The 22,481-nt window shown below is 37.2% G+C and overlaps 1 protein-coding gene and 1 non-coding gene across 6 annotated transcripts in view; both read left to right on the top strand.

The window, feature by feature from the left end:
* The window catches only part of LOC125772037 (bifunctional heparan sulfate N-deacetylase/N-sulfotransferase), a 670,071-nt gene that overhangs the window by 643,530 nt on the left and 4,060 nt on the right, over window positions 1-22,481 (top strand). The gene's annotated exons all lie outside the window — the stretch shown is intronic.
* Window positions 14,249-14,320, top strand: Trnah-gug (transfer RNA histidin (anticodon GUG)). Its single transcript has one exon. It is a non-coding gene; the product is annotated as a tRNA-His (tRNA).

Genomic DNA, 22,481 nt, shown 5'->3' with positions numbered 1-22,481 from the left:
AACTATTTGTGTTTGGATTGTGGCAAACGTAAGGTCCGGCATTGCTGGAAGCATCCCCAGAGCGGCAATGATGTCTTCGACGGAAGTTGGGATAATTTTTATCGATTCTCTGAACCGATCTGCAGCTGTGCTCGGTACTTCTCGTTACAAAGAACGAGTTTTTCATTTGCTCGATTTGATGACAAGACTAAGGTTTGTCGCATGTTTGGAAAAAACAACATGTCTCTATTAGGGGTTCGACATTTTCCCTCGAAACGAGTTCACATCCTGATGCTGTTGATGATGATGTCTCAAAGGCGAAAAACTATTTCTGGATGTGAACTCAGGTAACTCGTAAACAACTTGGTCCGGTCCGGTGTTTTTTGAAAGAGCCTCTACCCATCCGGTAACCGATACACTCCCGTACCGTTTGTATACCGTTTGTCAACATGTATCCGGAAAATATTGAGCAGGAATGGTAAAGGAACGTTCCACTGTTTGGTGAAAAGTTTTTACCGCACGAAACCTAGTTTGACCCGAAGGATGCAACGTTCTGTATCTGTTCTGTATCTATATGGAATCGTCTCGGAGTTGTTTGTGTTTCGCTGTAAGCTGGCAATGCAAAATGAACAACCTGTGGTCAACAGATACCGACATTTTGCAAATGATGATAGATTATCAAACTAATATTTAATTGGCCATCTTCGTAGCATCTGGAGCAATGGAAAGTTCATTCAATTTAGCCTTTTTGCTTTCCGTAACTGGGATGAGATTGGATAGAGATTTCTATTGATTATGGCATTGGTATGGAGAAGAGATAACAGATGGAAAAGCGCATTCATTCAAATTAAGTACATTTCGTTTCCATATTTCAAAGTTGGGTTTTGTTTGTTTTGGTTTTAAAACACATAATTAAAATTGTTGCAAAGAAAACATTTTTCATATTTTATTGTGCAGTCTTTTTTACATTTACTTTTCTTCTTTTAAATTCAAATCAATGATATTTAATTATGATGTATGTAATTATGAAGTATGTTATACTTCGAAAGAGATTTTTTGTTGTGTTCAATTGAAATTCTTTATTTTATAATTAATTTACAAGGCTTCAGTCGCATTCTGATTTATCAAGATAGAATATTAATTTTTGATAAAAGGTTTTAAACAATTTAAGTTCATTGATCGATACTGTTTCCTTGAACATTTTTACTCTCAAACAAAACCCCAAAAACAACTTCGTAAATATGAGTTTATAGACTGGTTTCGGACGGTGTCATTCTACTGACATGACCAACCTTCCAAAACTAGGTAAGTTTCGTTGCTGTATAGGATTGAGGTCATGGTAGACATCATAAAGCACTTCATTGTAGCGACTCCTAGTTAGAAGTCTTCGTGAAAGATGCCTTAAATATATTTGAAGCTTTCAAAAGCCTTTGGATAGACTTCATGTATCAAAGGTGTATGAAATTACTAACACTATAACTGTTGTCTACATCATCATCTTCTTTAGATATTTTCTAGTTGAGGTATAATTTATTATCAACTAAAAGACACTAAATCAAGAATACACTAAAAACACAATATCTCTAAACTATCCCACCAAAAACCTTCGTGACGTTTCGCATCATTCTCACAAAAGATGGATTTCTTTTCATTTCGAGCGTGCTTTATTCGCAACGGTTAATTAGAGCCCGCCAGCTCATAAATTTCCTCCGAGCAAAACTACGTCCTAGTGCACCAAACGATGCATCCGGGAGGCACCTATTTCCCAATAGCCCAGAGGATTTAATATCCTTCCCTTCAATGGGAAAGCATACAGGTAACTAATGTATTGGTTCATGAATCTTCTTCACGCTCCGGGTAAACCAGCCCCCGGTGCCTTTAACCAAGATCACTATCAACCCATGAGCGAGAGCAGCAGGTCAAACCATAATGGCAAGCTGTTTCACGGACGTTTAACTATCTCCCGCTCCAGGAACAGGAACTTTCCAATCCCCCAAAGGAGCTTTTCTTCCGTTGCTTTCTTCTAGCGCGGGGTTGCCAGCACAGTCATAAATTTGCTACCGCGCACACAAAAATGATGTTGCCTTTCGGGAGCATCATCCATCCAGTCGATCGGCCGGCTGAAGTCGACCATCGTAAGGAAGGAGCACGGTTTGCAAGATAACGCCACTTCGGTTGCCATTACTGGAATCAATAAATTCAAAATAATGAACCTGTTTCAACTTTCCGCTCGTCAGACAATCCATCATCGGTTACGGCAATCCTGGAGAGGGGTGTGGGGAGTTGGTGCGGTCCAGACCAGACCAGCCAGACATGGAAAGCTTGACTCGAGCTTAGAGTTTTCCAAAGCAGCTCACCGATGTTGAATCGGATTAAGGCATTTCGCTGGTGTGTTTTCCATCCAAATGTGGCGAATGTTTTGCAAAATGGTGCAAACATTCTTCGTTCGTTTCGAAAGTAGCCGACCGTGATGCTTGATGTTTTGATGATCGTTCCCTTTTCCCACCATTTTTCCCCTCTCAGTGCATTTTCCTTCTTGTGGTCGTGAATTCTAAGCTATACACGGACACGATTTGAGCAAAAACAATCCGGGATTTTCGGGCTGCTTACACAGCAGCACTCGATTCGGTGTACGTAAATTTGAAGCTCAACCCCTGGTAGCAGATTGGCATAATTTTTGCACCATCCAGTAGGTAGCGAACTGGAAATAAACTCAACCGCATGCAGACGATACTCCCGAGGCATTCGCCGGCTTTTGCACCACGCTTAAAATCTCCCCGAACGGTAGAAAGTGTGGCCCTGAACTTATGAACGCTGATTGTCGAAATGCATTTGCCTATGCCATATCCTGCATGCCCAATTCTTTCTCCTACATTCTTGCCACAAAATGCCATTTTACCGGGTTTGGTGATTCAAATTCCATTTAGGAAATTTGTTTCAACTAAACAGTGGAGGATTGTTTTCAAAACCAACAGCCGGATAATTTCCGGATGAAGAGGGAAGTGGTTTGAAATGTTTGTACTCTGCCTTATTTCTTCTTCCCGGTGTTCCTTCACAGCAATGTTTCCAATGTTTTTTTTTAATTCTTTCCTCCAGCTTTGGTCCAGCATAGAAAGGGTAGTGGCAAAAAAAGGGAAGCAATTCGAACAAATGACCGTTGTTGCCACTCAATAGTTTTCATGTCCAAAATTTCCTCGTAGTTCGTTCACAGTGCCATTTCCAATACCAAAGCACGAGCGCATCTTGCAAACCACAACATCCGAACTCAGAGCTAAGGCAAGAGGTGCTGATAATCCGGGTTTGAAAATGCTTAAGCTGCAAATGATCAACCTTCAGCTGCTTCGTTTGAGTTTGCTTGTTTTTTTTTTGTTGCTGTTGTTTTTTTCCTCACACAGAATTACCGATGAATTTTCATGGAAATTTCTTGCAAAAAAAGCAAAATACGAATGTATCCATGCTTTGGGGACGGGAAACAGATACAGATAAGGGAGGTAAGGCAAAAACAAAGAAAACCCAGTACTGCAATTAGGATCATTATTCAAGCATTGATAAGATGACAACCCACAACCCGGATTGTTGGTAACCTTCATCAAGAATCCGGTTGAAAGTTTGTCCTGACAGTTGGGTGTACAACAATCAACTAATTTTGTATAATGGAGTTTGAAACCTGGAAGGTCAATAACGAGTTCGCTATTGAAGACTCTTATGGTATGTTTTTTTTAGGCAGATGATTTGAAATTGGGATTTGAAATTGGATTTTAGAAGTTGTAAACTTTTGAAATACTTATACATCATATAAATTAAACTAAATTGACTCTTTTTACTGCTATTGTAAAGGATGTTCTATGATCGTTTCAAATGTTCCATTTCATCCTCAATTTACATAATAATCATTAACCCTGGAACGCATTTTAAAGAAGATAATATAGGATCATTTCATGTCAAAACTCGTTTTTACATCCATACACGCTTGTAAATGGAAACTTTTTCTCGATGCGCTCATATTAAAAAGAAGAAGGAAAAAAACTTCCTCCGAACATTTCTATACATTCATTCAACCCAACAAACACTAATGCTGAGCAATGTGTTGTCCTCATTCCACCCACAAGCACCTTTCTAAGGGTTCGGATCAGAAAAATGGTTCTGATTAAATTTGAGAAAACTTCTACCGAAAGGAGAACAAAAAAAGGGGAAAGAAAGGTTTCCATTTGTTGGGACTGTAACTTTTGCTGCTCAAAACCCTCTTTTCCAGATGAAAATTCTTTCCCTCACGTACCAAAAGAACAGACATACACATCCCGAAATGAAATGACCCAAAGAATGCCACTCCCGGGTTTGGCATTGGAATTATTGTGCCATTATCAATCGACCAGTGAGCGTAAAAATGTTCCCGTTCCGGACCTTCTTTCTATTTTTTTTGCTGTTGCTGCTTTGGCTGGTGGTTTCATAGCAAATCGGACGCTTACGTTGTGATAACGATATGTCGTATTTTGTACGCTTTCCATTCGCATCAGTTCTCCGTACATTGTTCGTTCATTCTGCAAGAATTTATCCTTTCGCAGTGAACGGCGAATATATCGCGGTGCTCCGGACCACCATCATCGATGATGGTATCTCTGTTCCTGCGGGTTAGTGAAACCCGTGTAAGACACTTTCCACTGTCGGCAGCGAAATGGAGGTTTACGTTCTGTAGCTGGGCACAATGTTGATTGTAACTGTACGATTTAATTTAGTAGAGCGTATTGTCATGTACTGACAGTGGTTTCTGTTTGGAGTTATTCATTGTAGACTACTAAAGTAATGTGTCCAATCAACCCATTTGGCTTATAGCTGTCGATGGGGGATATTTTCGCTTTCTTCGGGATGGAATCGTTTAGTGAAACGAGTTAGTAACTGCACGTAATTTTAGAGATTTGTTGAGATACATAATTGAAATTCTCTTAAGAAATTGAGAAAGAAAGAAAAGTGTTGTAATCAGCGCCATTTAATGAAGTAAAATATATTTAATCAAGGGTATTAGAATCATCAACTATAAAATATATAGAAAACTTAGTTTAACTTAATTTGAAAAATGATTATAAATCATAATCTTTAGTTATAACTATATAAATGCATAAAACAAAGCATAGAAGAAAAGGTTAAATTAAAAAGATATTGTTTTTTTTTCTATTTGTTTGAAATTATTTAAAAAAGACGATAATTTCCTGAAAATATTAACAACTCTCTCTCAACTCTCTTTCGATACTAAAACAAATCTATAAAAAACACAAAATTTATAAAAAAAATCATACTACTAAATTAAATATTCTCACTAAAAATGATAATAGAATAGAAAATGTTAATACTCATATAAAATACTGTTTTTGATAGTCAAGTAATATAAAATATGGTAATATGTATACTATGCAAAGGGCAGATGATACTTTAAGCTGGAATACAAAAATCTTTAGCAAAACTGTCCAACAATCGAGTAAATTGCAGCAATGAATCGATAACAAGTTGTGTCAGGCTAATAAATCTATACGAAACTTTTGATCCACAGTTATGTTAAACGATCATATCGGATTTTTTGTTTGTGTAAATCTTTAATAAAACTTTTATTGTAAAAAGGACTAATCTGAAATACGGGGCTAGTTAAAGCAGGCTTCCCTGCTTTTATAGAAAGAGAGCAGCGAATAAACCGTCAAATAACGTCAAAACGTATACAGAAAAACAAATAAAAAATCCCAAAAAAAAATTAAAAAAAAATCAGCAACATGGCAAAATAATCACCCAGTTTTAATTGAATGTTTATCAATTTTTGTTGGATTCACTAAATAAACTAGTATCAGAAATGGTAACTTTACCTGTTCCACTAGTTTCTCGTGATGTAAATAATAAATCCATTTTCTCTTCCTGGAACTTTAAATAAATCCTCGCCGTGTATCCTATTAGATACGAAAATTAAGCGAAAAAGCTTTCGCTGACAGCTAGCCGGTGTCAAGAGTATGCATCAAACACAAGGGAAGAAAACAACAGAATCGGCGACATCAGTGGATGCCTGCAAAGTGCTCTCGCTAATCCGAATTAACAGCTAAGCGACAGCAAAATGCAGCCCCCACGAAAGCGTTTTCTCTTGCGCTTTTCGTACATAAAATTGGTCGTTCCAGCTTGGTAGCATGGTAAAAGCATGTTAGAGGCAAAGAGTTTTCCATGGAATTTAACAAAACATCCTTTTTCCAACCCGCGTGCCGTGCGATTTTTCATCAGCCTACCGGTAGATGGCGCATTCTTGAAATTCCTCCTAAAATAGTTCCGGGGCGTGTGTTGATTTTCTCATTTGTACCAAACCTCGCTCCCCAGAACCTAGGGGGCCAGTGGAAACATCCCTGCGCTAGCGTGAACAAGGTTTAGTTGAATATTTTTAACTGTACTCCAAACGACAAAACAAAGCAAACAAACAAAAAAAAGCATAAAGGTCCGAGAATGGATTTTCGACTGGGAAAAGTGCAAAGAACTCTTAGTAATCAGGAGATACCACCGCTTGCGAAATGGAAAAGAGGTACAGGAAGATATGAAGCCCTCCATAGAGGGGAAGTGAAGGTTTTCGAAAATCGAAAAGTCGAGTCCGAGTACATGGTCACACATACACACACCCAAACCGTCAAGTGTTGTACAGTGAGTACGAGAGTGGGTGATGTGAAAAATCGCAAGCAAAAGTTTAATCAACAGGAAGATCTTCTTTCATGCTTCATTCGGTCGAATAATGGAGTGGTGATGGCGGAACGGAACACCAATAGTTTTTCCAACTATTCCCGGGAAGGGGGCCAGGAAAGATGAACAGGTTGCGGGGTGAATGAAAAAAAAAATGTGTAAGGATTGGATTGGATTGTACGATGAACGAAGAACGAGGATAAGCCCATTGGCATGGCTAGCGCCAACCAGCGAACAGTCCAGTGTGGCCAGGAAATCCCATCATTGTTTCTCATCCTTTAGTATCCTTCTATCCTCCCTTCGCCATTCTCTCCCCATTCCTTTTTTCTCCCGAGAGAATTGGATTGGAACCGGTAGATGCAAGGCGAAAAGTTGTTCACTTGATTTAGTGTAAGTTATTTCCTTTGTTTGTTCCAACCGAACGCACCGTAAGAGTTTCCACTGTTCTGATGTGTTTTTTTTTGTGTTAGCTTCATTTTTCTTATATGGTTTGACTTGAGCTTCTTTAACTCTTTACTTCTCATGCTCGCGTTCTGTGTTAGTTTACTCGCTTAAGCTTCTACTATAGAATTTGCTTTAAAAAAAAAAACATTTTCCCCCACAAAAGTGTACGCGCGAAAAGTCGGTGGCAAATGAAATGGAAAACTTTTTTTCTTCTTTCTTCTATTTCTATACCACTGGACCGAACCGTTCCGGTCCAACCGACCCGTCCACTATCATGTCCATCAGTTTTAACTTTTTCACTAACTCTCTTGAAGCTACGATTAGGAAGGTTTCATTTCACGATTGATCTTTGTTTTTGGTAGATTAAAGCTTTCGAGTGAACCCGAAACTTTGTAGTAGCTTTCAGGTTTGGTCTCTTCTGCCGTACACAAAACGACCGTATTTGTGCGTCTTTTTCCTAGGCCAAACTTATGCTTACCACGTTTTGTTTTGCAAACTTCGTTTGTACAGAAAAAAAGACTCGGAATGGACGTACGCGGTGGAAGTTGTTTAAAGTGGACATTATTTTGTTTTATGTTACCCGCAACCCTTAAAGCAAATCGTAAACCATGTACCCTGTCAGTAAACATCCACTAGCAAGATGGATGGTTTGCCGGGAAGCAAAATCCATTATCCCTTTATTTGCCTGCCGGTGACGCGGTTCGCGTCCTAAGTTTACGTGAAAGCGTTTGCGAGTTACACACAGAACACGCGCCGAGCAAACGACAAACAACAGTGAAAACAGAAAAGAAGAAAAAACCGTACCTCAAACTTACTGACAGCCAATCATTAAGCGTTGGGTAACAGGGAAAATATGTTTTGGGGCTGTTGTTTTGGCTAAAGGAAATGGCTCCGGTTATCTTACATTAATCAGAGCAGAAAGACAAATTTAGACGGCAGATGTGGTAAACGAATGCCCATGGGTCGATAGTGGACTTTGGTTTAAATTTATTACTATCTTGAGGAATTATTTATGTGTTCTGATTCATCTCATTTTTAGTTGTTTTTAGTGCCTGATTTTTAAGAACTTACACTTTATTTATTTACTTATTTACTTATTTACTTATTTTAAATAACACTTTCGTTAAGTGTTTGAGTTTTCAATTTATTTCAAACATTTGCTAGTGCTCTATCTTTTGATTAGTAAATTGGATCGGTCTTATTTAAAAATTACCATCTTTTGGGATTTTTTAATGATTATTTTGAAGTTCCTTAAAATAAATAACTTCAGCAAGATAAATTAAACATTATTGAGCCTTCCTGGGTGGTGTATGTGATAAACGGAACCGGTTCCAAATGGCAGGATCGGGGATTAAATCGGTGGTAAAATAAGTTTTGATTCTGCCTGGCTTAAGAAGCAACAAAAATATTAAGCCTTCAGAACACTCTTATTTTCAAAGCTTTTTGAAAGATAAACCAGATAAAAAAGTGCTGCAAAGGAACATTTATTTTTAATGTGATTGAGAAATTGAAAATGATCACCTACCTTCAGCAATTTAATTTATTTTTAAGAGGATTCCTGAAATCCAGTTTTTTATTTTGATATGGATATGATAATTTTATGTTAAAATTGAATTTTCGAAGAAAAAATTAAGAATCAATAAATAACTATTTCACTAAGATTTCTGGAGTTCATCAAATGCAGACATTTATGTATTTAGCCCAAAGTGGCTCTTAATTGGCAATTAATGTTTTAAGTTAGCTCTGGTTTGGTTCTGAATTCTTCAGATAATATTTAATGTTCCTGATAGACTTATTAACTATCTTATTTTAAGTTTTAAATATCCTAGGAATAAATTCGTTCCTCTCAAGCACAATTGCAAACGTATAAAGTAGGGCTCATCATCATCAGGACTCATCAGTTCTTTAATAGTAAACGATTTTTATCATTTCATGTTTATCACATGCTTTTTGGACATAACAAAATTAAAGATCCTATTACCGGGGTATTCTCATGGTTCTCTAATCCTGGCGTCTAATCGGTCTAGTACAAGAAAAAGTCGCCTTTTCCCGACAGCCTTAATTAGAAAAAAATTGTCTTGAAAGTCATATTCTTGTAAGTTATTTTGTTGGAAAAGTCTCGCAATTACTAAAACATTTCTTTGATTGCAAAACATATATTACTACTGATACTTTATTCAGCAATATAGTAAGCAATTTCTAATGCAACTTCTCGAACTTCGGATGTTACAAGAACTCACAAAGCAATAAGTATAGCAAAACAAATTGTAATTACTACTACCTTACCTTTGGCTTAGTCTTTTCCTCTATCGTGAAACTCATCTTAACAGCAAAACTAAGCCAACCATATGAATGTGTTTGCACACCATACTGTATGTTGTGGGAAACTTTTTTCCCATGAGTTCGCTCATCTTACCGGTGTCTTTAGCAGATGTAAGAACCGTTAATGTAGATCCGCTTGTAACGTGATCTTCTTTGGGAATTTTCCTCACACCACGAACGTACCAGATGTGTGGTTTTTACCTTAAAGAAAGGATCACTTTCTTTTATTTGTTCCAAGGTATCCATCTTTGTTTCGTGCCTGCCTGCCGTAAGAAGGTACAGCCATTTTCCAAAGAAGATTTGTGCGTCTGCTTTCATCGTCTGTTAGCGCTTGCTTTCTTTTTCCTGCGAATTTCCCAAAAATAAAAAGAGCAACAAAATCCTCAACCACATATGCTGGAGACCCATATGCTGCTTACACGTTTAAATGTTTAAGCTCCTGATGAAGGTATGAAATTTAAATACCGTCTCAAATTTGCAGCACATCAAAGCACCGATCCGTGTGACGGTATAGTTGTGTTTTGGTGTGCTTTTGGAGCAGGTAAGTACAAATCCTTAAGGTATGGTACAAATATCTGATGCGCTCACTCACTGTGCGAACCCCTGATATTGTGTCTCGTATGGTTAACTTCTTTTCCCACCATTCCATCATTGTTACGAGAGCTCTCTTGGCTGGCTGAGTAGCAGCAGCTCGCAGCGATGCATTACGCATATTTTTTCAGTCGCCTCCGGGAGGGCAAACATAATTTATTGTGCCGCAATTTCGTTACTTAACCAGAAACACACACACACACACACATACGCAGACGTGTGCACAATTTTTTCGTCGCATTCCATCGCTTAATCGTAGTACATGTGGAACGAACATTCGACGGCTTCTTAAGGAAACTTAAGAAAGCAGGATCAAGGTATCGTACTGTGGCATTTTTTCTCGCTTTTCCTTTCTTTACTGTTGATTCTTTTCATGGTGCTTTTCGGAAAATGGCAAGCAAAAAAAAAAGGAAGAAAGCGCATCACGCAATCGAGTCCTCCATACGCAGCCATTCTTCGTGCGCGTGTAGTATTAATAGAACAATAGAAACAACAGCAAAAAATGTACACAATATCATAAGAAGCTCTTTCAGTAGCAGCTTGAGACCGTACCATGTTTGCCTTGTGGGCATCGCAATCTCCTGTGTTTTTTTTCCCACGGCTCACCAAAAACCGTTTCCCGGCCTTTGCACTTCCTAGGTTGCTGCATACTTATAATAGCATCATTTCTTTCCCACTCACACACACGAACCATCAGCGTAAAGTTCTGACGAAGATGCTGAAGCTGAAGGAAAAGTTTTCCTTTCTACATTACATTATACCTTGTCTGACATTGGTAGCTGTTTGCAGTGCTGCGCTTCGCGTGTGTCCTGTACGCTACGGCGGCACTCATCTCGTGTGCTCGTTCGTCACAACGTCAGAACAAAAACATGAGGTTTCAACCTTTATCGTGTGCGGCCCATGGCAGGTGCAATAATTTTACCGGAACAGGGTATAAAAAAAACACTCCCTTCCGGCAGTGCTGCCAGAGCCCGGGTTGGCCCGTGTGGCGGGTGTGGGGAGATGGGAGTAGTTAATGAAAAATTTATCGAAATGAGTTTGGCCGTACGAAAGGGATGAAGTTTAAGTGTGATTTTACGAGCACAATGTTTGCGGAATATGTTTGGTTTTTTTTTCTTATACATTTGATGTAATCTTTTATGGCGTAAGTTTTCCTGAATAAGTAAAAATTATTCATACTATTTACCGTTGGAAATTTTTTGGAAAGATAAATGCATTTTTAATGGAACATTTTTACTTTCGAATTGAGGTTTTTCTTGGAGGCCATCAAGTTATCAAATGTCATACAAATAATAAATTACGATAAAATATCGATTATTTAATCATACTGTTGTCAAGCAAAGTTTCACTAAAATAACTTAAGTCAGTGATGTCCAACTCATTTCGGTTCGCGAGTCGGATTGCATATAGAATCCTTCTTCCAGGCCGAGTTGCTGGATTGCTGAGAAGAGATCAGTGGCTCCAGCGGTACAATGACTAGGAGAGACGGCGGAGAGGTGGCAATAAATACTAGCTGCTAATCTATTCTCAACTCGGCAAGAGGGAGGAGTACAATCGAACCGATCAAGTTTAATTTCAAAATGTTGGTAAATGTCGGTTGGTACGGTTGATAATTCAAGCTTTTCTAATCCGGTCCGTAGTCGAACTCAAATTTTTGCGCTTTCCGGGGCATAGTATCGTGGTCTTATTACAACTCTCTCAATGGTCGCCTTTGGAGGCGACCACAGCATGCTAATAGCGAGTTAGATCTTTTGAAAAGCTAAGTGTATCTAAATATTTTTATTCCACACTCGAGTCTTCGAAACTTACTGAGACAACGACTTGACCACTAATCGGTTCGATCTGTAGCGGACACTTTTACCATCACATTTGATCATGGAATATGGAACATTGAATTCGACTGATTCAATGGCGATGAAATGTAAAACAACGAGTAAATTTGTGTGTGGCCTTTAGAGGTCGCCACTTGGTAGATGTCGTTTTCGAAACAGGATGAAACAAATTCTAAACTATCAAATTCAAAAAGATAAACATAAATCCGAGAAATTCCAAATGTTACTCCAATTTCAACAGCACATAGTCTGGTTTCTGGTTCATTATGATCTCAACAACAATTGAAGTTCTCCATTTTCCTTCGCGGACCAAGGGTTTACAAGATTTCATGGATCAAACACCATATGTTTGACATGCCTGCTTTAAAGTAGTTGTTTAAATTTATTATCAAAAAATATCGTCTATTATCTTCACAGCATGGCAAAACTTTTACGAAAAAAATAATTAAAATATAATTACACTTAAAAAAATTCATTCTACATCATCATTTAAAAGTAAAATCAGTATAATGAAAATAGATTTCAATCAATGACTGTATGAATTGATTTTTCTATTCTACGAATTGACTGATACGAATTGACATTTTCTACAAAATATCAATTAATCGCTGGTTGTGAAATTGTTTTTATTTACACGTTCGTTTTTGTATGTCATTTATCAGTACCTATTTACCTATGATATTGAATGCTAATATCACAAAAGCCCCGATAATGAATTATTTTCAAAGATAAACATCTGGGTTTGCGCCATTTAATGATGTAAAATTTTTAAATAGCATTTTCTATGTATTTTGTGGTATTGTTTGTAGTTATGGTTTCACATTAAAAGAAGTTCAATAAATTAAGTTTTAAGTGTTTTATTACTTGAAATTGTATTTTGTATAGCTTTAGCTTACATTTGGTAACTTTTTTTTAAATCTAGAAATACCGCACTGGAATAGGTTCACAGTTATAAAACTACTGCCCAAAAGAGAACAAACTTTAAAAAAAACGGAAGCTTCTCATAATATTATTTAGTGCACTTTGTTAGCTTGTGTTTTTTTTTCTCTCCCTTTATTCTTTTTGGTTTCCTTTCTTTTTTTATCTCTTGCAAATTCTCTTAGATTGTTTTCCGTGCATTTTTTGTTTGTTTCACAAGTTTCACCTTTTATAGCTCACCTGCTGTGTGGGTGGAATGTTTTTCTCTTTGTCAGCTATGAAGATGAAGACGGGAACCCATTATAACCAACCGGCTTCCAGCTTTTTTTTTTACTTTTCGTTCGGTTAGTCGCATCCTTTAAAACTCACCATCCATGTGCGCTTTTCGTACGACGTACGCGAATGGTGGTGCATTTGCTAGAGATGATTGTTGGAAATTGGCCCAGAAGAATGAAGGCTCTGAGGAAAAGGAGAGAGAAAAACTTACAAACCATCTCACTTTCTTCTACACCACTTTCTTTCCCCCTTTTGAAATGTACCATGTAAACCACGTCGATCGGTGATATTAAAAGTTACGCTTCAAGTTTACCCCTCAAAAAATCTGGAAATGGGAAAGGCATTCGGAAAAGTCCGGATGGAAACCACACCGGTTGTAGCTGGGGTTTGCTGCTGTCATTGTCAGGGCAGAGCTCGCAGGATCAGAACCCGTGCAAACACGCGAAGGTGGTGGATTTTAAAAATAAAATATGGAACTTCCGCATTTCACCGCTACCGTGCGCGTACGTTGAAATGGCTGTTAAAAGCCATCTCAATCTCACCTGACAGCTGTCCGATTTAGTTCGTGTGACTTTCGTACAAGCATATGATGGGGTTTTTTTTAGTTGTTGTACGGAGCTGCTTCATTCTATTGCCGCCGTTTGGGTTTTGTGTTCGTCGGAAGCATGAGAGTGAATCGGGTGCCCAAACCGTACGCCAGCGCATAATGATGAGTTGGCGTGAATTGGCGTGCCAATGTGGTATGGTTTCTACTCTGTTTTTTTTTGCTTTTACATAAACCTACAAACCTTTAGAGTCAGCTGTTTTCAGTTTCAATTTACTGGTGGCTCTCTTTAAAGTTGGTACCGCTCGATCGAAGTCAATTACAGTGCGGTTTGCCCGTTGTGGAAGCTGACGGGGGGTTTTTTTTTTTTTTTTAGTTACAATCGCTCGAGCAGAAATGTGAATGGATTGATGTTACGTTTGTGCTTCGATCGGCCCAAATTGGTGGCGGCATGTCTTACCCCCGCTTTTTTGGTCATTTATTGGCTGTTTCTTTATCCACCTTTCTACCGCTTATTAAGCGTGATCCAGTTTCAGTATAAGCCCCACCAACATATCGGGGTATAATCGATGAATTGAACTGCATTTTCATTGCGGTTTTTGGGGAGTATTTTGTAAACGAGAAAGTAAAGTATTCAACAACCCCGATAGCCGTGATCGTCTAGTGGTTAGGACCCTACGTTGTGGCCGTAGTAACCCAGGTTCGAATCCTGGTCACGGCAGTGTTTACAAAAGAGCACTGTCACGGAAAGGGGATCGATAATTTTTTTCTGTAATCTTATTTACTTTACATTTGACAAATTTAATAATCTACATTGCTGGCGTTTTTACGTTTAGAAGCTTAAATGATGCCAGATTTCTATACAAAGTGACATGCCAAGTTAGATTCTGCATTTAAACATCTTTTGCTTCCCTCCTCCAACGATTTTAACTTTTTTTAAAATGACTAGCTTACATTTCCTCTATTCTAGAACATTTTATAAAATCATATTACAATCAACCTTCTTTATAACCAGTTTAATCCGTAGTAAAAAAGCAAAAGTGAAATAATAATTACTCTATCAAAGTACATAATTTTTTTTATCAACCTGAGGAAATGAAAAATAATTGCACATGTATTCACAATATGAATATACCCAGGGTATATTCAACAAAAATGCAGCGGGCAGGTGGTGAATGCGATAAACAGCGCCGGCCCACACGGCAGGACTGGGATTCAGATCCTATCCGGATCGTCTCCCCGTAGCAAGGACTGTTTATCCGTGGTAAACTGACTATCCGTTACTACGTGCTAAAGTAAGTGTATAAAGCCAGAAGAGTAAGCAAGAGAGACATATATTCACCGATTGAGTTTGATCTTTGTAAAAAAAAAAAAATATTTTGGGGATGGGGAATTGTTTTTTCGTTGTTTTAATATTGATCAAAAATGAGATTTAGCCTTTGTCTCATACTCGTCAGTACTTCTTGAGATGATTTTTACTAACATATGCGGAAATGCTTTCCATCTCAGCCTTTCAACACACTCAAAATATCCTCCTTTGATAGATGATTCTGTTCCTAGAAATTTCTAGGCATCAGCAAATCTTTCAATTCTTCAAAACATATAACTTCCATTTGTTCCGTTAGAAGATATTTGATGCAATCGTTGTAAATCCCAAATAATTTGACAGGGTCACACCTTCAACAACGGTTTGTTCTTTGATGATCATTGCCATCGCACAGTTAGAAAGAAAATATAGAGTTCCAATCCGAATGCTAGTTATGCAAGATTTTTTCTCATGAAATAAGGTATATTTCCGCAGTTAAAAGAAAAAGTAATGGTTATGGAAAGTTAAATTAAATTCGGATTTTTGTCTATTTTTTTATATTTTAATGTTGACCTCAAAAAATAGAGGCGTTATAGTTACAATAAAATAATGAACGTTTTGACAAATGGCATACGATAATAACTGTTAAATATCGTATCGAAACATATCAAAAATTAAACATTGTATATAATTTAATTTATTAACTATTATCCCAATTGCTTTAAAAGCCTTATACAAATGTGGAAATGCCATAGAATCTATTAATGAATTAACGCTTGATTATAATTTACTGAAACGAAAAAAAAGCTCAATCTCTACTTCTAGCTATTAATAATGCACTTAACCGTATGCTTCCGGTTGATTGCACACATACGAAAGCAAACATATTTTTGATTTGTTGATCTCGTTATAATTCGCCCTTTTTCTGTGAAAGCTCCCATCGTATGGCAGGACTTTGCCACTCGCCCGTCATCAAAGGTCCCCTTAGCAACGGATCAACATTCGCACCCTTGACCAAACATCATCATCATAATGACCCATGCATATGCCCCACCACCCCATCACCACCGTTAACCCGACTGATCCTTCCGCATTTATGCACGTTTACATCACTCAATTAAGCTGTGTGCTGCACCAACGTGAATACACAGATTTTACACTCCATTAAAAACATTGCATTGGATTTAATTTTTCACCCATCAGTTCGTCCTTTAATGGTTTGCTGTTAACGAAAAAGCACTGTTGATTCACGTTCACGAGCCCCTTCTAGGAATTGTGAGAAACGTTCGCATATTGATTGAATTTTAATTCCGGTCCATCAAAATTACGATGGGGTCAGTGCGTGTGGAGAATTTAGTTAGCTTTTCTTTTGACCTTTTCATTTCATACAAGAATTGCACTTACATCTTCTTTTTTATCTTTTACGTTATTTTTTTCGTAATACATTTTTTTTAATAATTTTGCTAACGTTTTCCTTAATTTATATAATTTATTTCTTGTACACACAGTGTTCATCACACTATTTTTTCATACGTTTTTTGTATTATATTATTTTGTGCCTAAATAAATGTTTCATGTTGTTTATTGAAAAATAATTTATATATAATGTCTTTTTGCCCTTTTGTATATTTATAATAAATTTAAGATTAAATTATTTTTAAAACATTTTCTTAAAATACAAATATTATTTATTTCTTTTGTGTGGTGTAATTATTTAATGACACGAAACCAATGATTTTTTGCTTTATTTTTGTTTCTTTATAATTTTTTATACTCAATTATTTTAGGTAACAATAAAAAAGACTCCAAGTTGTATAAAAACTCAAGGGTATATTCTAATAATTAATAAATATAATTTAGATACATCCCCCATCGTGAGATTTGTTTATACAAAGAATCACAGTGAAATATGATTAAATCATCACGGTTTAATACAAAAAAATCAATGAAGTTCGCTCCACTACATCCATGTGCTTCATCGTCTGAACCTGGTTGTACCAGCGTAACATAACAATACCGTCAAAGCAACTAAACAAAATGGTTTTCTGCCTTCTTGGTGGATGACAAGAGGCGTACCGGGTCGATAATATTGATAAGCAGACCAGTAATTGAATTGTTGGTCTCTTCCCATCGGACCAGCTTCACATTCTCTCGTGGGTCGATACGTGGGGGATGCATCTGGATGCATTAATGCATCTGGTTTTTGCCCTTCAGCATAGCACGATAGCAATCGTGAGGAAATCATTCTGGGTGGACACTCTCTATGCCCAATTGCACTAAACTCCATATCGTGTTGCTCCATGCACGCCATTTTCACTGTAATGGTGGTACGACATAACCAGCTCGGTGTTTTGTGTGATGTTGCGACAAATTATCAGACAGCCTGATCAGACACGATTAATGGTAGCTAACAGAAGAAAGATCATCAATCTTTTCACTATGTGCAGAGAGAAGTTAAAATATATTATTTTTACAGTTAGGTTTTTACAAACTTTAATTAAATTTTTACATAAATCTCAGTTTGTATCGTGTATTTAATAATCTAAGGTTGTAATTGTTCGTTGAAGTGACATTAATAGATAATTTCCTACTTCTAATGTAATAGTTTTTTTATCTTTTAAAGAGTACCCAATGTACAGCTCCCATGTAGTACTCTGTTCATCCATTGTGATAAATGTTGCGTTCATACAGCAGCTCACTTATTGTTGTTACATCCGCTCAAGGCGATGGTATCGCACAAAGAAGCGGAGCATGAGTGACACACATGTGTGTGTTTAGTTAAATCTATATTTCATATTTTGTCGCCTGCCAAACCCATAGCCACGCGTCCGTAGCGAGGATACCATTTCAAAAACCCATGTTCCGGCAAACCCTTCATTCTGTGTACTTCGCCGGAACACGCTATTTTCTTTCTTAAGCTGCCTGGACATCGTTTGTCTTTTCTCGAAGTAGCGAAAGCAGAAAAAAAACCCTCATGCTATGCTTGATACGCAGCATAGCGGCGACAATAGCACGCAAAGCATTGTAGTAGCATTTGTGTTAACGCCAGGCACTGCCCAGTTCGGTCGTGAGTGTTTATAGATATGTATCAAATACAATGTCTTTCTTCTCTTGTGTTGGACCCATGCAGATAATCTACACGGAACGATCGGATGGACGGACATGAGCTTTTTCAACGTTTTGGAATGTGTCGTGAAAAATGATACGTTGGTCGACTATTTTTTTAATAGAAGGCGATGAAAAGCTCTTCTTTCGTTTGCAACAGTTTGAATGCATACACTTTAAATCCCAAATAGGAGTGTGTTGTCTAGTATATGTGACTTATTTTTAAAGGACTTACAATACATAATTATTCAAAATTCTTGACATAGAATTAAAAGTTTAAATATTAATAATATTGAATAATTATTAAATTTTACTATCAAATACATAAATATTTTAATGTTATTAACTAAAATAAAACAGTTTTAAATGGCATTAAATTATTTGAAAAGTAAAGACAACAAACAAATAAATCTTCAGCATCGCGGAAATGGCAAAGGAAGCTTAAACGAATTTAAAATTTAATTTAATTACAGTTTGAAATATAACTATACTATAAGTTCACTAGTATTTTGAAAAAAAAAAATCCTTTTCCTCCTTTTTACTAATGTCATAATGTTTTTTTTTACAACACAATATATACATTTCTTTTCTTTTGGCGAATGTTAAAAAACGTCAAATCACTTTGGAGACTTGATTTAGAAAATTACAAAGTATGAAATCATTCCCCATTCATTGACCCATCGAACCATCCGACCGGGCCAACTACAAGTAAAGCAACTGTTTCTGATGGTTCAAAGCATGCGAAAAAAAACTATCAACCCCAGCGAGAACACTTTCTGTGCGCTTTTGTATGGGCGAGGTGTGATTAATTACGAACTACTTAATTAACATAAATCTACCACTTCCCACCCCCTGTGGGTTAAGGGTAGAAGCCTGAAACGATCCGCTGCCATGCGTTTCCAAGTACACACACAAACACATTTCTCTAAAGTGTAAGGTACTGTTCACTTCAGCTTTACTTTGCAACATCATCTTGCCTGCAATGGGGCAAAGCTCCGTTCATATTCTTGCGAGACATGAATTTCATTTTTAGCTGCATCACCATCACCGTCTTTGTCGTCTCCGAAGGGAAAAATCATTTTTGCCGATTGCCAGTGGCGCGGGTCGCCGATTGCCAGTGGCAAAACCGTCCGGGTTGGGTGTGAAAATTGTATCCAAAGGAAACTCCACCCCCGGGGGTAGCGGGTGAAGATGGATAATGGGCAGGAAAGGGATGCTTTTTAGTGATGGAAAAAAGGCGCCAACGCGCGAGCACTCAATTAGCATAATAATAAATCAAAACTTTTCCAATGACAACACCATTCTCCACCCTTGGAACCCACCAACCCCTAGCGGTGATAGAACTTTCCCAGTTGTTGCTACTATTTTTTATAGTTTTTTATCTCCTTCTTTCACTCTTTTTCTCTGTGTCTCTCTCTCTCTTTCTGTGTCCTTGTGTTTCATTTTGCTGTTTTCCGCTCCACCCAAAATGCCCATGAAATGATGAGCGAGATGGATGTGTCGGTAAGCAATCATTAGGATGAATAGCCACCATCCAGCCAGGACTGACCAAAGCGCGTAACCGGTGTTGTCCGCTTGTTCAACACTAAAAAGCTTCTTTATTACCGTGATGTATAACATGCACTTTCGTAGCCCGCATTAATTTGCGAAACCGTCCTTTGGAGCAGTTTACGATGGCGTATGAAATACGCGTACCTTTTTTTTTTTGTTATACCGACGTTATCACGGCACAAAAATAGATTTAATGGGCATTTTACAACCATGTTCACTTTGCACGAGACGGATTATATCGTTTGTTTTCAACTCTTTCTAGCGTGTACTTTGGTCGTTTTATGAAGTTGTGTTTCCTCTGTTTGACTAGTTTGTTTGTTTCTTTCTTTCTTTTCTTGTTTTGTTTCATTTTTATCATTATTCATTTTCATTATTTTGTAACAAACATGGAGTTTTAAGTTTATTCACTTCTGCTGTATTTACTAACATTTTTCATATTTTTATTCACATTGAATAACTTTATTTTTTTGTGTTTTTTTTTGCATTTTATTTACTTTAGTGATTTCCTTATTTTGTTAGTTAAGTTGTAATTACTTATTTGTTACTTATTATTTGTTTATTTACTTTCTGTTATATATTATTTACTATTTGAACGTTGCAGTTGAATATTTTTCAATGTGTTTCATCAAATTAAATATTTTTTTCGTATTAGTTTCTCAAAAGTAAATGTAATTTCTTTATAAAAAGTTACATTGGCCGTATAAATGCTTTATTGCTATTCTCTCCAATGGTCAAGTAGTTAGTAAACGATTTTAAACGTATTTAGTGGTGCTTACTTTTCCGAATACAAATGAGTACCCGGCATGCACTCGTACGCAGTTAATCTTGGCCAGGATTTATGAGATGCTTCCGCCCATATGAATTTTCCCGTTTTGCGCATCTCCCTACGGGAGGGAAGGCTCGGTATTCTGACTGCGGCCAGAATTATGGTCAACCCAATGGCCTCGAGATTTCCCCTTTTCTTTGCTTTATTCCCGACGATTCACTGGTCTCACTGGCTAGTACTAGGAAAGAACCATTCGCCAGCTCTAGCTGGAAGACCATTATTCCAATGGGCAAACAATGTTGACTTCCGTGCGTTGAAATGGCATACGACACGAACTTACACTGCGGCATTGAATCATATCCTACCGATGGGCAACCGGCCAGAAGGACGTACGATGGCAAACGACAGCAGACATTTTAATACCAGTCCGAACGATGTAATTTTCAAAGCGAAGGAAAACTCTTCCATTTCTACGACAGTCGCTGGGACACCGTTTCGGGAAATCTACGTAGCTGATACACGCCCGATAAAGCTAACGGGCACATGTGCAAAAATAGGTATCCTGCTGAATTAATTGTGCATTTTGGTTTGGACCGCCGGCAAACGTTCCACGATGCGTCAAAGTGAACATGACGCTAGGAGATGTGGCATCTTCACGAAGATTATACCCGAGAACCCACCAAAAACCCCGTCTCAAGATGGTTGTCTTGCTGTCCGAACGGCAAAAGGGATGACAGCCGGAAAGTAATTTTGAGATGGGCTTTCGGTGAAAGTGTCATTAATATGGGCGGATGAAACATTTCGTCCTTTTCCCGCGCGCACTCGTCGTTGGTCGCAAAAACCGCATCCACAAAACCGTCGGTCTCATCTGCATATCTCATATCTTGCCGAAGGTATTAAAGTTTCGGCTGCAAATACGAGGTTTGACCATACACGAATGAAGATTAATATGTTTTGTCTCGATTATGAATGGAAAGGGAAAATGGGTGGCATGTGATATAAATCATATCCCAGAGCCACTCACCATACCAGTTGATAAAGTTGGCAAAGCAAGCAAATGGTGAATTATCGTGTCAGAAGCACAAATAGCAACGATCCGTCCGTTTTGCTAGAAATAATTTCAAACGCGTTGCTGGCTGTTAATGATAATTGAACGAATGGAATGATACGGTAAAAATGAGTTTTTAAATCAAGATTAATCGAAAATGGGCTGTATCTATCTGCTAAAAGCTGTGTTTAATCGTCGTGTTGGTTAGAAAGTGATAAATTATAATTAATTTTAATTATTTATTTTTTAGATCAGGGAATACTCAGAAGCTAATTCTAGCTATGCTAAGCCAGCTCTTTTTTGCGGATTTTTAAAGGGACGACTACTTCAAATGTTGAATTTTCGACGAGAAGTTACACACATTTAATATAAAACTCATTGAAACTAAATCTAAGTCAAAACAAAAACAATTAAAAGTTAAAGCTTAACTCTAAAAAAGCATGTACAGCTGAAAGTTACTCAACATTTATGAGCTGTAACTGTAGAAGATAAATGAATTTTTAAAAAATCTTCCCGTCAAATATTATCAAATTTTGTGTGATAATCTCAGGTCTCAGGTTTTTGAGAAATTCTAGGTATTTGGGAAATTCGGGATAAAAAAAAGTTAGAAATATTAAAGATGAGCATTTTTCAATGCCGATGGGTTCGCTTCTTCACATATAACTTCGTAATTTGTTGATGTCGATGATTGATCTGAACAGCTATTTGCAATATAATCCTGAATATCTCAAGGTATTCCTGAGCCACCAAGCTATGATAAAATGCTATAAAAATATATATTGGGTTATGCTTACTATACATATATCTCACCTTGAATCACAAATTAAGGCCACTATATATCCCAAAAGATAAAAAAATGCTTTTAAATTGATCCATTGTACGATTTTATTTAAATAGAGTTTATTTCGAATGGAATATTTAACAGCAAATTGTTTTCAAACAAAATCTTGGTTATCTAAATATGGGTGATAGTTAACGATTCCCCATTAATTGAATTTCAGAAACAAAACATAATTTATTAGAAATATGATCGTCCTGAAACACAAAAGAGGACATTTACCATGTGTAGTGTACATTTTTTATTGGTTTACTATTTATTGATTGGA

This window comes from Anopheles funestus, chromosome 3RL (assembly GCF_943734845.2).
Source record: "Anopheles funestus chromosome 3RL, idAnoFuneDA-416_04, whole genome shotgun sequence".
NCBI lineage: Eukaryota > Metazoa > Arthropoda > Insecta > Diptera > Culicidae > Anopheles > Anopheles funestus.
The sequence above is the reverse complement of the archived record's forward strand: the minus strand, read 5'-3'. Positions and strand labels throughout refer to the sequence as shown.